The sequence below is a fragment of the Buteo buteo genome, chromosome 2 (assembly GCF_964188355.1).
Source record: "Buteo buteo chromosome 2, bButBut1.hap1.1, whole genome shotgun sequence".
Classification (NCBI taxonomy): domain Eukaryota; kingdom Metazoa; phylum Chordata; class Aves; order Accipitriformes; family Accipitridae; genus Buteo; species Buteo buteo.
Genome location: NC_134172.1, coordinates 68,456,272 through 68,466,069, shown reverse-complemented (window position 1 = coordinate 68,466,069; position 9,798 = coordinate 68,456,272). Strand labels below are relative to the sequence as shown.

The window sequence follows — 9,798 nt, the reverse complement described above, 5'->3', positions numbered from 1 at the left end:
AAGACCTGGAGAGACCAGTCTGTCCATCCAGGGAATCCTGCTGCGATGAGGAGGCTGAGAGTGCTTGAAGGTGAGGGGCTGGCAGGGGGCTAAAGCACGCTGGAGGCAGGACCCATCGCGGTGGTCTGCGGTGGACCGAGTCCCCTCGAGGTTTGAGCATCTCCAAGGACGGAGAGCCCACCGGTGGCCTCGCTGGCCTCTCGTGACTCTTGCTGCAAATGTCCGCCCTGGATGTCTAATGGGGATTGACCTCCAGCTTGTCTCCATCCACGCCGTCGCCGGGCCCCTCCGAAAGCTGTTGGATTCTTCCCTTCCAGGTTGCTGCCCGTGTGTAGGTCCCCCGTCAAGACCTACGCATCCCGGGGGCAGAAGCAGGGCGATGGGTTCCCTCCCTGCGGCTGGCCCCACCGTTGCTGCCGTTGCGACTTCTCTGTTGGAGCGTCTACAGGACAACGAGGTGAGACGGGGGCATCCCACTGTGCTGCCAGAGGCTTGAGGGCTTCCCCCCCCGAGCCCTGCCTTCCCTGCCCAGGAGAGGGCAAGTGCCGCACGTCCCGCGTGCGAACGTTCCCTCTGGCGCTGGGCTGTGTCCATAGGAGTGGTGGGTTTGGGGAGGACCTGGCCTGGCGTCGGTATGACCTCGGGTTGGGTGGCTGGTGCTCGGACACCGTCTGCAGGGCAGCTGCTCCCTCCGCTCCTTTCTGTCGCAGACACGAGCTGGGGGCACGAGGCCATGGTGCCGTTCGCAGGCTCTCCGGAGAGCAAGGGCTGGCAGCTCGCAGCTCCCCGGGAACGAGGGCAAAGTAAGTCTTAATTTCTCCCTTCCGTGGTCTGTCCTCAGGGTGACCGAGTGCAGAATTACCGCCAGCTGGAGAGCGCCTTGCAGGGAGGTGACGGCCGTTTGCCGAGCGGTCTCTTGAACCGCCTGATAGCTGAAGCGTCTGGCGACGTAAGAGCCGCCCAGGTGAGCTTGTTCTCTTTGAAGACGGAGGTTCCCCAATGCCCCTGTGAGAGCTCCTTCTCCTGGGGAGCCCTCCCCGTAGAGGAGAGACCGTATCCAGTTCCGCGCTGGGGTGCGTGTAGAGCCAGCGAGCCCCTCTGTGCGAGGCGACTGATGAGCCGTGCTTGGAGGATGGAGCTGGGACACACAGGCTCCCAATTCCAGCTGCTGGCAAGTCTTGGCTTAGGGAGAGGCTCTGGGGACTCGTTCTTGTGGGGCACTTGGTGAGGGCCTGTCGAGAGCGCCGGAGAGGGGCGGACGTGGTCTGCCTGGGGAGAGTTGGGTTCAAGTCTCTGTTGCCCGCCCTGCTCGCCTTCCCCGGGGCACAAAAAGCGGCAGATGCCTGGCCTGGGGCGCAGAGGTCCCCGTGGGGTCTTGCTGGGGAGACGGGACTGTCTCTCGGCTAGCCCTGAGGTCATTGCTGGCCGGTTTATCCCCGTCCGAGCGCCTCAGCCTTTTTCCCGCGGAGCGTTTCACCTATGGTGCTTTTTTAGGGTGTGAGCGATGACGTGAGGACAGCCGCTAGTGACATCCTGGTGGCGCTGGCTGGCTCCCACTTCCATTTCGTGATGTCCGAGCTGCAGGGACACCTGAAAGCCGTGGGGGGAACCTCCGAGGAATTCCTCTTTGTCACCCTGGGCAAACTGGCCAGCAGCTATGGTATGGAACCCTGGCCTCCTGCTTTGAGTGATGGTCCGTGATAACCGGGAGAGGGATCCTTCCCCTCCCAGATGCTGTGTCCCGAACCGGAGGGCTATGGGCTTGCGGTGCCTCCTTGCCAGGCTCCATTGCCAGGGCTGGGGCTGAGCGGGAGCTCTGCCTCACAGCCTCAATCGTGGTGCTCTGAGGGCAGGAACGTGTCAGGGACCAAACCTTCAGGGGCTCTGCCCCACACCATCCTCCCCATGCCCGCCAAAGCCCTTCCCTGCTCCCTCTCAGGAAAGCAGGAGCCCTCCCCATTGTCGGGGGCCTCCCCCATCCCTCAGATATCACTCATGTCCCCCTGGCCCTGCAGCACGTCCCCCCCATCCCAACACTCCTGGCCCTCCTGCTGGGCAGTGCCGTTGAGGGCTGGACCCCAGGCCCCCCCACGGCTCCGGCTGACTGCGTCCACGCTCTAGCCCTCTGCCCTGCCCTCTCTGCAGCCCTGCGATGCATCCCTTTTGCCGGAATGACGCTGCTCGCCCTCCGCGCCGTCCTGAGCCGAGTGGGGAGCGGACCGGTCCGGCGTGCCGTCTGCGGTGGTGAGTGTCGGACCCTCAGCCGTGGCCCTGAAGGCAGGGGAAGGGTACGGGCTGGCTCGCTCCGATCTCGGCGCGTCCGAGCCCGACCTCGCTATTTCGGCAATGCCAAACCGCCGTGAGCGTGTAGGAACGGCGGGTGAAGCGTCAGAGGTTTCTGGTGGGCAGGACGTGGAGACGCTGGGTACCTGCACAGAGGAACTCAGGGGTGCCTTTGGGCTGCCTGGTCCTGAGCCTTTCGACCGGCTTCACGTGCCTGTGCTGAAGGGCAAATATTTGGGCAGGGGAGGGCGAGGGATGCAGCGGGTATAGGCTGGAGGGGAACAGGCACGTGAGGAGGAGAAGCTGTGGTGGGGAGGAGAAGAGAAAGAGTGCAGACACCTCGAGCGCAGGGTTTGCGCCCCTGAATCCAGATGTGGCCTCAAGCCAAAAGCTGGCAAGCTGGGGGCTGTGCTGAAAGCAGGCTTGGGTGAGAGTGCGAGGTACCCTTCCCGCCGCAGGCGCCCACGTGCCCCTTTTTCCCTTCTTTTGGTGCAGTTCTGGAGCAATGGTCGGAAGGGGTGAAGACTTACTTCTGCTCCTGGGACAAATGCCCCTTCCCTCGCGTCAGGGAAGCGCAGCTCTGCAAACACGTTTACCCCCTCTATTGCTACGTGGTGCAAAACTGGCTGGGCTGCGAGGAGGAAGAGGTGAGGGCAGCTGCCTTTCCAGCCCAGGGACTGAGAAAGCCCCCCCCCAGGCCAGGAGTCTGCCAGTACCATGCCCAGGGCTGGTAGTATTTGGCTGACAAGAAGCAGCCAAATCCTGGGACCTTTTAGCAGCGGGGCGTTGGGTGCCAGCACGGGGAATTGCTTTTCGTCCTCCGGAGTGAGCCCTTCTCTCTGGGAGGGGTAGGACTCGTGGGCAGGGCTTGCTGAGCGCTCGGCAGATCTTCAGCCCTCCCTTCCCTCTCCAGGACAAGCAAGCTGTCCTCAGGGCGGTGGCTGCCATGATTGGCGTCCTCCTGCGCGAGGAGCAGCACCGGGAATATGCCTGGGATCAGCTCCTCCTGCACCAAGACGTGTTCTGGGCGACCAAGGTCAGGCATGGCCGTGGGGTCTGTGCAAGTACCGCAAGGTGTCGGGGAGCTGCTGGGTGCCAGAGGAGCTAGGGAGCCTTTACTGAAGGAACAGGGAGAGCAGAGGAGCCCTGAGGCTTCTTTCAGGCAAGAGAAGAGCAACCCAGGAGGGAGCCAAGAGGCACTGGGGCTTCTCTCCTGTGGAGGGGATGCTCTGCCATCTCCCTGGGGCTCTGGTGTGCCTGAGAAGCTCTGCCCTGGTGCCCAGGGCCATGTCCAGCCCTGTCAGACACGGGGAGAGGTCTCACGGGTGGGAAGCCACGGCAGGTGATGAGGGCAGTTCTGGATTTCCTCAAGGAGCTGCTCAGCGCCAGTGCCTGCGGCCGCTCAGCGTGGGATATACATGTGCTGCCTGTCTGCTCTGGGCCCACAAAACATGACCAGCCCCGCCAGTAGAAGCGTGCAAGCGTTTCTACGCAGGTCTGGCAGCAGAGCCTGTCCCCCGCAAAAAGCCTGTCCCCACCGCCCACTTTGTGTGTGTCTCTTGAACTTGCAGGAAGAGACAATGGAGGAGCCCTGGGACTCTGCGGTGTCCCAACTGTTTCTCGGTCTGGTGCAGTTGAGGTAAGGTCCTCAGCCCAGACCCTCAGACTCACTCTGTTTCCCCACCCAGAGCCCTGTGACCTTAACCGTAGTTCTGGGAGTAGCAGGGTCTGCGGGGTGGGACGGCGTTTCCCGTTTCTGATGTCTCTCCATGAGGACAAACCCAGTTGTCATTTGAGCCGCTCTGGAGACAGCTAGTGAGTCCCCATGTTGTTTTTCTCTTCCTTTTTTTTCTCTGGCCAGGATGCTGAAGCCATCTTTGAGCAGGAAGGAAAGTTGCAGCCTGCTGGCTGAGTGCTGCCTCATCTTCTTGTCCTTTCCTTCCAAGGAGGAGATGGAAGGGAGAGGGAAGATAGCGAGGCAAACTGGGAACATACAGGTACCCGCCATCCTGGCGCTGCCCACCTCTTGGCCAGGATCCCCCCTCAGCGTGCCCTGGCAGCCCCCCGTGGTGCCAAACCTCAGTCCTCCTTGTCTTGCTTTCAGACCCTGCACACGCTGTGCTTGGAAGGTCTGGGCCGGATTTTAGCAGTCCTTCTCGAGGCGGAGGTGACCTCTACCTTCTTCAAGGATGTGGTCCATGTGAGCAGCCATGGGGTGATGGGGAAAGAGTCGCTCCGAAGCTGGGGCGGAGATTTGGGGGGGCTTAGAGAGCGGGGCTGCGAAGGCAGCACTGCCAGTGCTCGGTGGGTCTGGGGGCCGTGCCGAGCCACAGGGCAGGCTGTCGAGGAAGGGTCCAGAGGAGGGAGACGGAGGGATGTCGGGGAGAGAAAGATGCTCGTCATGAGACAGGATAACCCCCTGCGCCAGGTCCTGCAGTGCTGGCTCACCTCGGCCAAAGCGTGGGAGCGGGAGAGGGCCTTGCAGGTCTGCGCCCAGCTGCTGGGTGACTGCGAGGAGCGATTCGAGGTCACGGTGAGTAGGGAGCTCCTGTGTGCCCCATGCCTCTCCCAGAAGAGAGCCCTGCTTGGCTGGGCGCTGGGTTTCAGGTCTTGCGGAGTGGCAGGGCAGCACCCCTGCCCTCTCCTCTGCCCGATCCCTGCTCCGGGCAGCATGGCCGGGAGAGGTGAGCGGGCACCGGGTCTCCCTGCGACCCTTTTGCCGCCTCTTGCCCCCGCAGAGAGGATGCGCTTGCAAGCAGTTTGGCTTCTTGGTGGGGCTGCTGGGACCTCTGACTACCGAATCCCTGGCCACGTCCCGCCGCTGGGCAGGGGTCTGCCTGGGTCACCTTCTGCAAATGCAAGGTGAGGACAGAGGGGGCTTGCCAGGCTTGGTCAGGAAAATCTGCCCAGGACCAGAGGGGAAATCAGTTAGCTGCCCAGAGTTTTGGAGCAGGGACTTCAGCTGCTGGCCCAGAGCGTGAGGTTGGGGAGGGGGTTCTGGTTAAACCCCTCTCCAGCCAGCCAAGAAATGCTCTCCGCAAGGGAGGAAGGTTGTAGACGGGGTGTTCTGTGGCCGTACAAAATCACTGTCCCCGCAAAGAAACTGGTTAGAAGTGAGTTCTTGCCTGCGCTTCAGGGAGCAGCATCCCTCTGTGCTGAGGACGTTTCCTCCCTCCCAGAGCCATCCCCGTCACATCCCGCTGCGCCGAATTCCTGGCCCTTGCTGCCCCAACCCCGGGTCCTGCTTTTTCGATAGCTGGGGCTGATGGTTGGGTTCCTGTAAATGTGACTCTCCTTTTTACCTGGTGCTTCTCCCAGCCAAGACCAGGAAGGTGGCACCCGAGGCGGGTGACATTGCGTGCCTGCGTAAAGGGCTGGACACCACCGACGACGTGCCTCTGCTGGAGACCTCTTACGAAATAGCAAAGGTAACCGGCCCCGGTACGGGGCTTGGCGACTGGGCTCCTGCACATCCCCCTGCTCCCTCCAGGCTCCCACGCCATTTCCAGAGGGAGCTGTCATGCCAGCACCTCCGTTGTTGGCAAGTGGCAGGAGGCTCCGAGACGTGCCTGGCCTTTAGGCACGCTGTCAAAGGAGCGGATACCACGGCGTGTTTGTGTGTGTGTGTGTGTGCACGAGAGAGTGCTGTTGTCGGAAGACGAGCTTTGCAGATAAGCAAACGTGAGGGGAGGCACTTCTAAATCTCTTGGCTCCATAAAACAGAAATGGCAGGAGTGTACTGTGATTGCCCCTTCCATGACAGGCGACCCGCTGAACTTAAGAGTCCCTTCAAGGCTCCTTCCCGTTCTGCAGAGATGCAGAGTTGTGACCGGGTCTCTCCTCTTTCTGATTTCACTCCAGACTGTCTGCAAGTATTTCCCCCCACCAGAGGCCGCAGACTTCATGAGCACCATCACGGAAGGCCTGACGTGTACCAGAGAGGAGTGTGCATGGGCCGCTGAGATGTGGATGATAACCTTTCTGGAAAAATGTGGACAGCGAATATATCAGGAGGTAAGAGGGACATTTTTTGCGGCTCGGCTTTGACTTTTCTCTGTGGGCTGTTGCGCTACACCTCGCACAGTTGACGCAAGCTAAAGAAACGCAGCCTGTGTGCCGAGACGAAGGGTATCACCGGTCCGAGCTGCGTGTTAGCACCTCCTGCCACATTCTGCTCTGTGGAGCGGGGGGGCATGGGCACGGGCAGTCCAAAGTCTCCTGCTGGAGCAGGTCCTTGCCGTGAGACAGTTACCCCTGGGATGCACCGACCTTCCCGTTCCTGTCCTTTCACTGTGAGGCTTCTTCATGGGCTTGGAGCGTGGTTTTGGTTTTGATCTTGCATTGCCACAGCCCGCTGGGCGGTCAGGGTTACCCAGGCTGTTCGGTGAGAAACTTCTCCATCTCTTGGGTGTACGCAAAGTGCTCAGCCCCTGGCACTGCTGGGCCCAGGCAAGTGCAGCAACCGAGGGCACGTGCGTGTTTGCGTGCCAAGGGCACGCTCGCCCCGACCTGTGAGCCAGGGCTTGGGCAGAGCGGCACGGTGAAGTTTAGGAAGTTTAGGACTAGACCCTGACAGCGTGTCAAGGGAGCAGGCATTGCTCGTGAACTAATTGACCGTGCTTGCGTTCTGTAGAAGTACGGGGAAAGGACGCGTTGTGGCATTCTTTCTCGTCTTCTTCCTTTCAGGTGCCAGAAGTCCTGCACGTCCTTTACAGCCGCATGCAGACCGTGAAAAAGGACACCCACAGGCGCCTCCTGCTCCACGCAGTGTATCTCCTGGCCTGCTTTCACCACGAGCCTGTGGTCGAGAGCCTCCTCCAGAAGCGTCTGCCCATGGACAGGTCCGTGCACTCCCATCTTGCCCCTCTGTGATTAAACGTGGCTTGCCCGTGTTAAGAGGAATCCAAAGAAGAACAAAAAGTCGCTCGTCTCCCAAAAGGTCTGAGCATTGCAAGGCCATGTGCTCCCATCTCTGGAAAAAACCAGGCATCATAAGCCCCACTGCTGACAAGGAGAGAGTCTGGGCTCTGGTGAGGGCACCGCAGGTACCAAGGGCATGAGCTCAAGGGTGAATGTCTCTTGCCCTGCAGGGACACGATGGAGCTGTGGAGGATCCTGGGGAGAAGCAGCCTTGGGGTTCAGGTCCTGAAGTACTTAACACAGAAGTTGGAGGCAGCGGGAGAGAACAGCCCTGGGCCCCACTCCTCCGCTCACGAACCGGACCACAGCCAGGCTGCTCTGGAGCCCCTCATGGTACGCTCGATGGCAGAGGCGTTCCTGCAGCTTTGTGTCTGCTTTCAAGCAAATGCCTGGGGAGACTGCACAGGGGTAACGTGCTGGGGCATCTCAGCATTGGGGCTGTGAGGGGCCGGGACACATTTTTCTGGTCCTGGACCGCAAGGCTGTCCCTGGCATGAGACCTGCAGGCAGCAAAAGCTCCCCAAGGGAGGCAGCGGGAGTGCACTGGTGGGCAAAGCCCTTGTTTAATGGGTGTTTCTTGGCCGAATTTCCCTGCAGCTCCCCTGTGCCATCTCCGAGGTGGTGTTTGTGCTGCCAGCCAAGGAAAGGGTCCAGTGCCTGCTTCCCCGTCTGCTTCCTGGCCTCCTGGGTGAGATCAGCAAGGCGCTGGGTGAGGTGATGCTGCCTGCCCCTCTCAGATACCAGAGAGGGCTCTTCTTCAGCGCATCAAGGAGGGAAGACAAGCTGCGCAGGTAAGGAGCAGGAGGGGCAGGGAAGTTGGGGAGCTTTACTTCCCCAGCCAGCTGTGTTCATTTGTGGCGCTGAGGGAGCGCTTGGGCCTGCCCTGTTTCCTACGCGTGGCAGCAGGTTGCCAGGGCTGGCTCGACTTCTCTTCTTTCCTGGAGAAATGTCCGTTCCCAGAGAGGAAGGAGTCACGGGGTTGGCATCGCCGGTTGCTCTCGTCCTGCCTGGTGTGCAACCCCGGTGGCAGGGCGTCCTTCTTCTCCCTCCGCGGACTGGGGAGAGACCCTGCGTGGGAATGGTCGGGCCGAGCAGCCTGCGGATGGGGGAGAAGACCCTTCCCGGCCCGGGGGCTGTGGCCCAGCTCTGGCCATGGCCGTCTGTGGTTTGGCATGGTGGAGACTTAGCTCGTGTAATCTGTGGCCTGGCAGCGTGTGGCCGCAGGGCTTGGCTGCAGCAGTGGTGTTCCTGCCTTTAAAATTTATAGGCGGACGGAGCCGTTGTGTCGCGTCCTCGTAGCGCCAGGCAGGCTCTGCCCCTGCTCCTGGTCCTCCAGGGTTGGGGGAAACTGGGGCTGTCTCATAGAATGCTGGTAAGAAGAGCCCTTAGGGAGCACCTTGGGCATCTGGCATCGAGGGAGCACGGGGACCCTGGGTTTCCTCCTGCTGTCAGTGGCCTGAGGCATGGCAAAGGATGAAAATGTCCATTTTCATGGGCGTGGAGTTTGGGATGAGTGAACCAACACCTGCCGAGGCAGCGGAGCCTTTTAGCTCTGCTACAGACAAATCTTCCCTGGACGTGCTGCAACCTGAGATGTCTTTGGGCTTGCTTTTTCCCAGCCCTTACTGTGAGGCTCTAGAGCTGGTGCTGAGCAGATGCATGGAGAAGAGATGGCTGCTGCTGCTATGGAGGCAGGGAGCGTGGGTATTCCTCAGAAACCCACAGGCTCACGCTGATGGCGTGTGTCTCCTGACGAGGTGAGGTCCTCTTCTTGCGTCTCACCTTCTTGTGGGTGTCTGTGCCCGGGGAAATGGCTGCCAGGGCCATTCCCATGTGTGCAGGGAGCTGGGGAAGTTTGGGGTCGTGGCCGGCGTCCTTGCCGCGTGACCGTGAGTTGCCTTCTCTGTGTGCAGTGTCCTGCTTCGCAACCAGCTGGTCACAAGGGGTGTGATATGGGCCCTCTCCCAGTGGCTGAACTCCCCCTCGGAAAACCTGCAGCTCACAGCGACAGCTTTCTTTGCTGAGGTGAGGCAACAGGAGGGGAAGGAAGGGTGCAGAGGGCTTCTCTCAGAAAACTGCTGCTTGGGACGCCTCTTTCTGAAGGAAGAAGGTGCCAGAAGAGAGCGTCACCATCCAAGGGATCCAACGGATCCTCGTTTCTACGAAGCCCGTTCGCGTGGAGTGCCTCGACTTAGGTGGCACTCACGGGCATATTGCTTTATTGCAGCTGATGGAGGATCCGGCAGTCATGGAGAAGTCGTCCCTGGAAAGGGTCCTAGGTGTCTTGCTGGAGAAATCCCAGCACGGAATCGGCGCCGTGCGGCAGATGGCAGTGAGAGGCCTGGGCAACGCCGTCAGGGGAGCACCCAAGGAGGTGAGACCAACTTTTGCCCTTTCTGACTGCAGCCCCTCACCGGCAAGAGCCTGGTGAAGAGCGGCAAGGGGCTTCGGCAGCTTGGGCAGGCTAGTAAAGGCAAACGGGGCTCTTTCCTGAGACCACACTCCTTCGCCTGATGTCAACAGGGTGGCAAGGGGGAAACCTGGTGCCCAACAAGGCTTGCTGGGCTGAGATGGCCTCTGAGCGGGTTTCTAGCC

At 60.8% G+C, this 9,798-nt stretch overlaps 1 long non-coding RNA gene across 1 annotated transcript; it reads left to right on the top strand.

The window, feature by feature from the left end:
• Positions 1 to 7,893: 7,893 nt before the first annotated feature.
• On the top strand, positions 7,894 to 9,211 carry LOC142028705 (uncharacterized). Its single transcript, XR_012649664.1, has 3 exons — positions 7,894 to 7,994; positions 8,823 to 8,960; positions 9,117 to 9,211. It is a non-coding gene; the product is annotated as an uncharacterized LOC142028705 (long non-coding RNA).
• Positions 9,212 to 9,798: the final 587 nt, after the last annotated feature.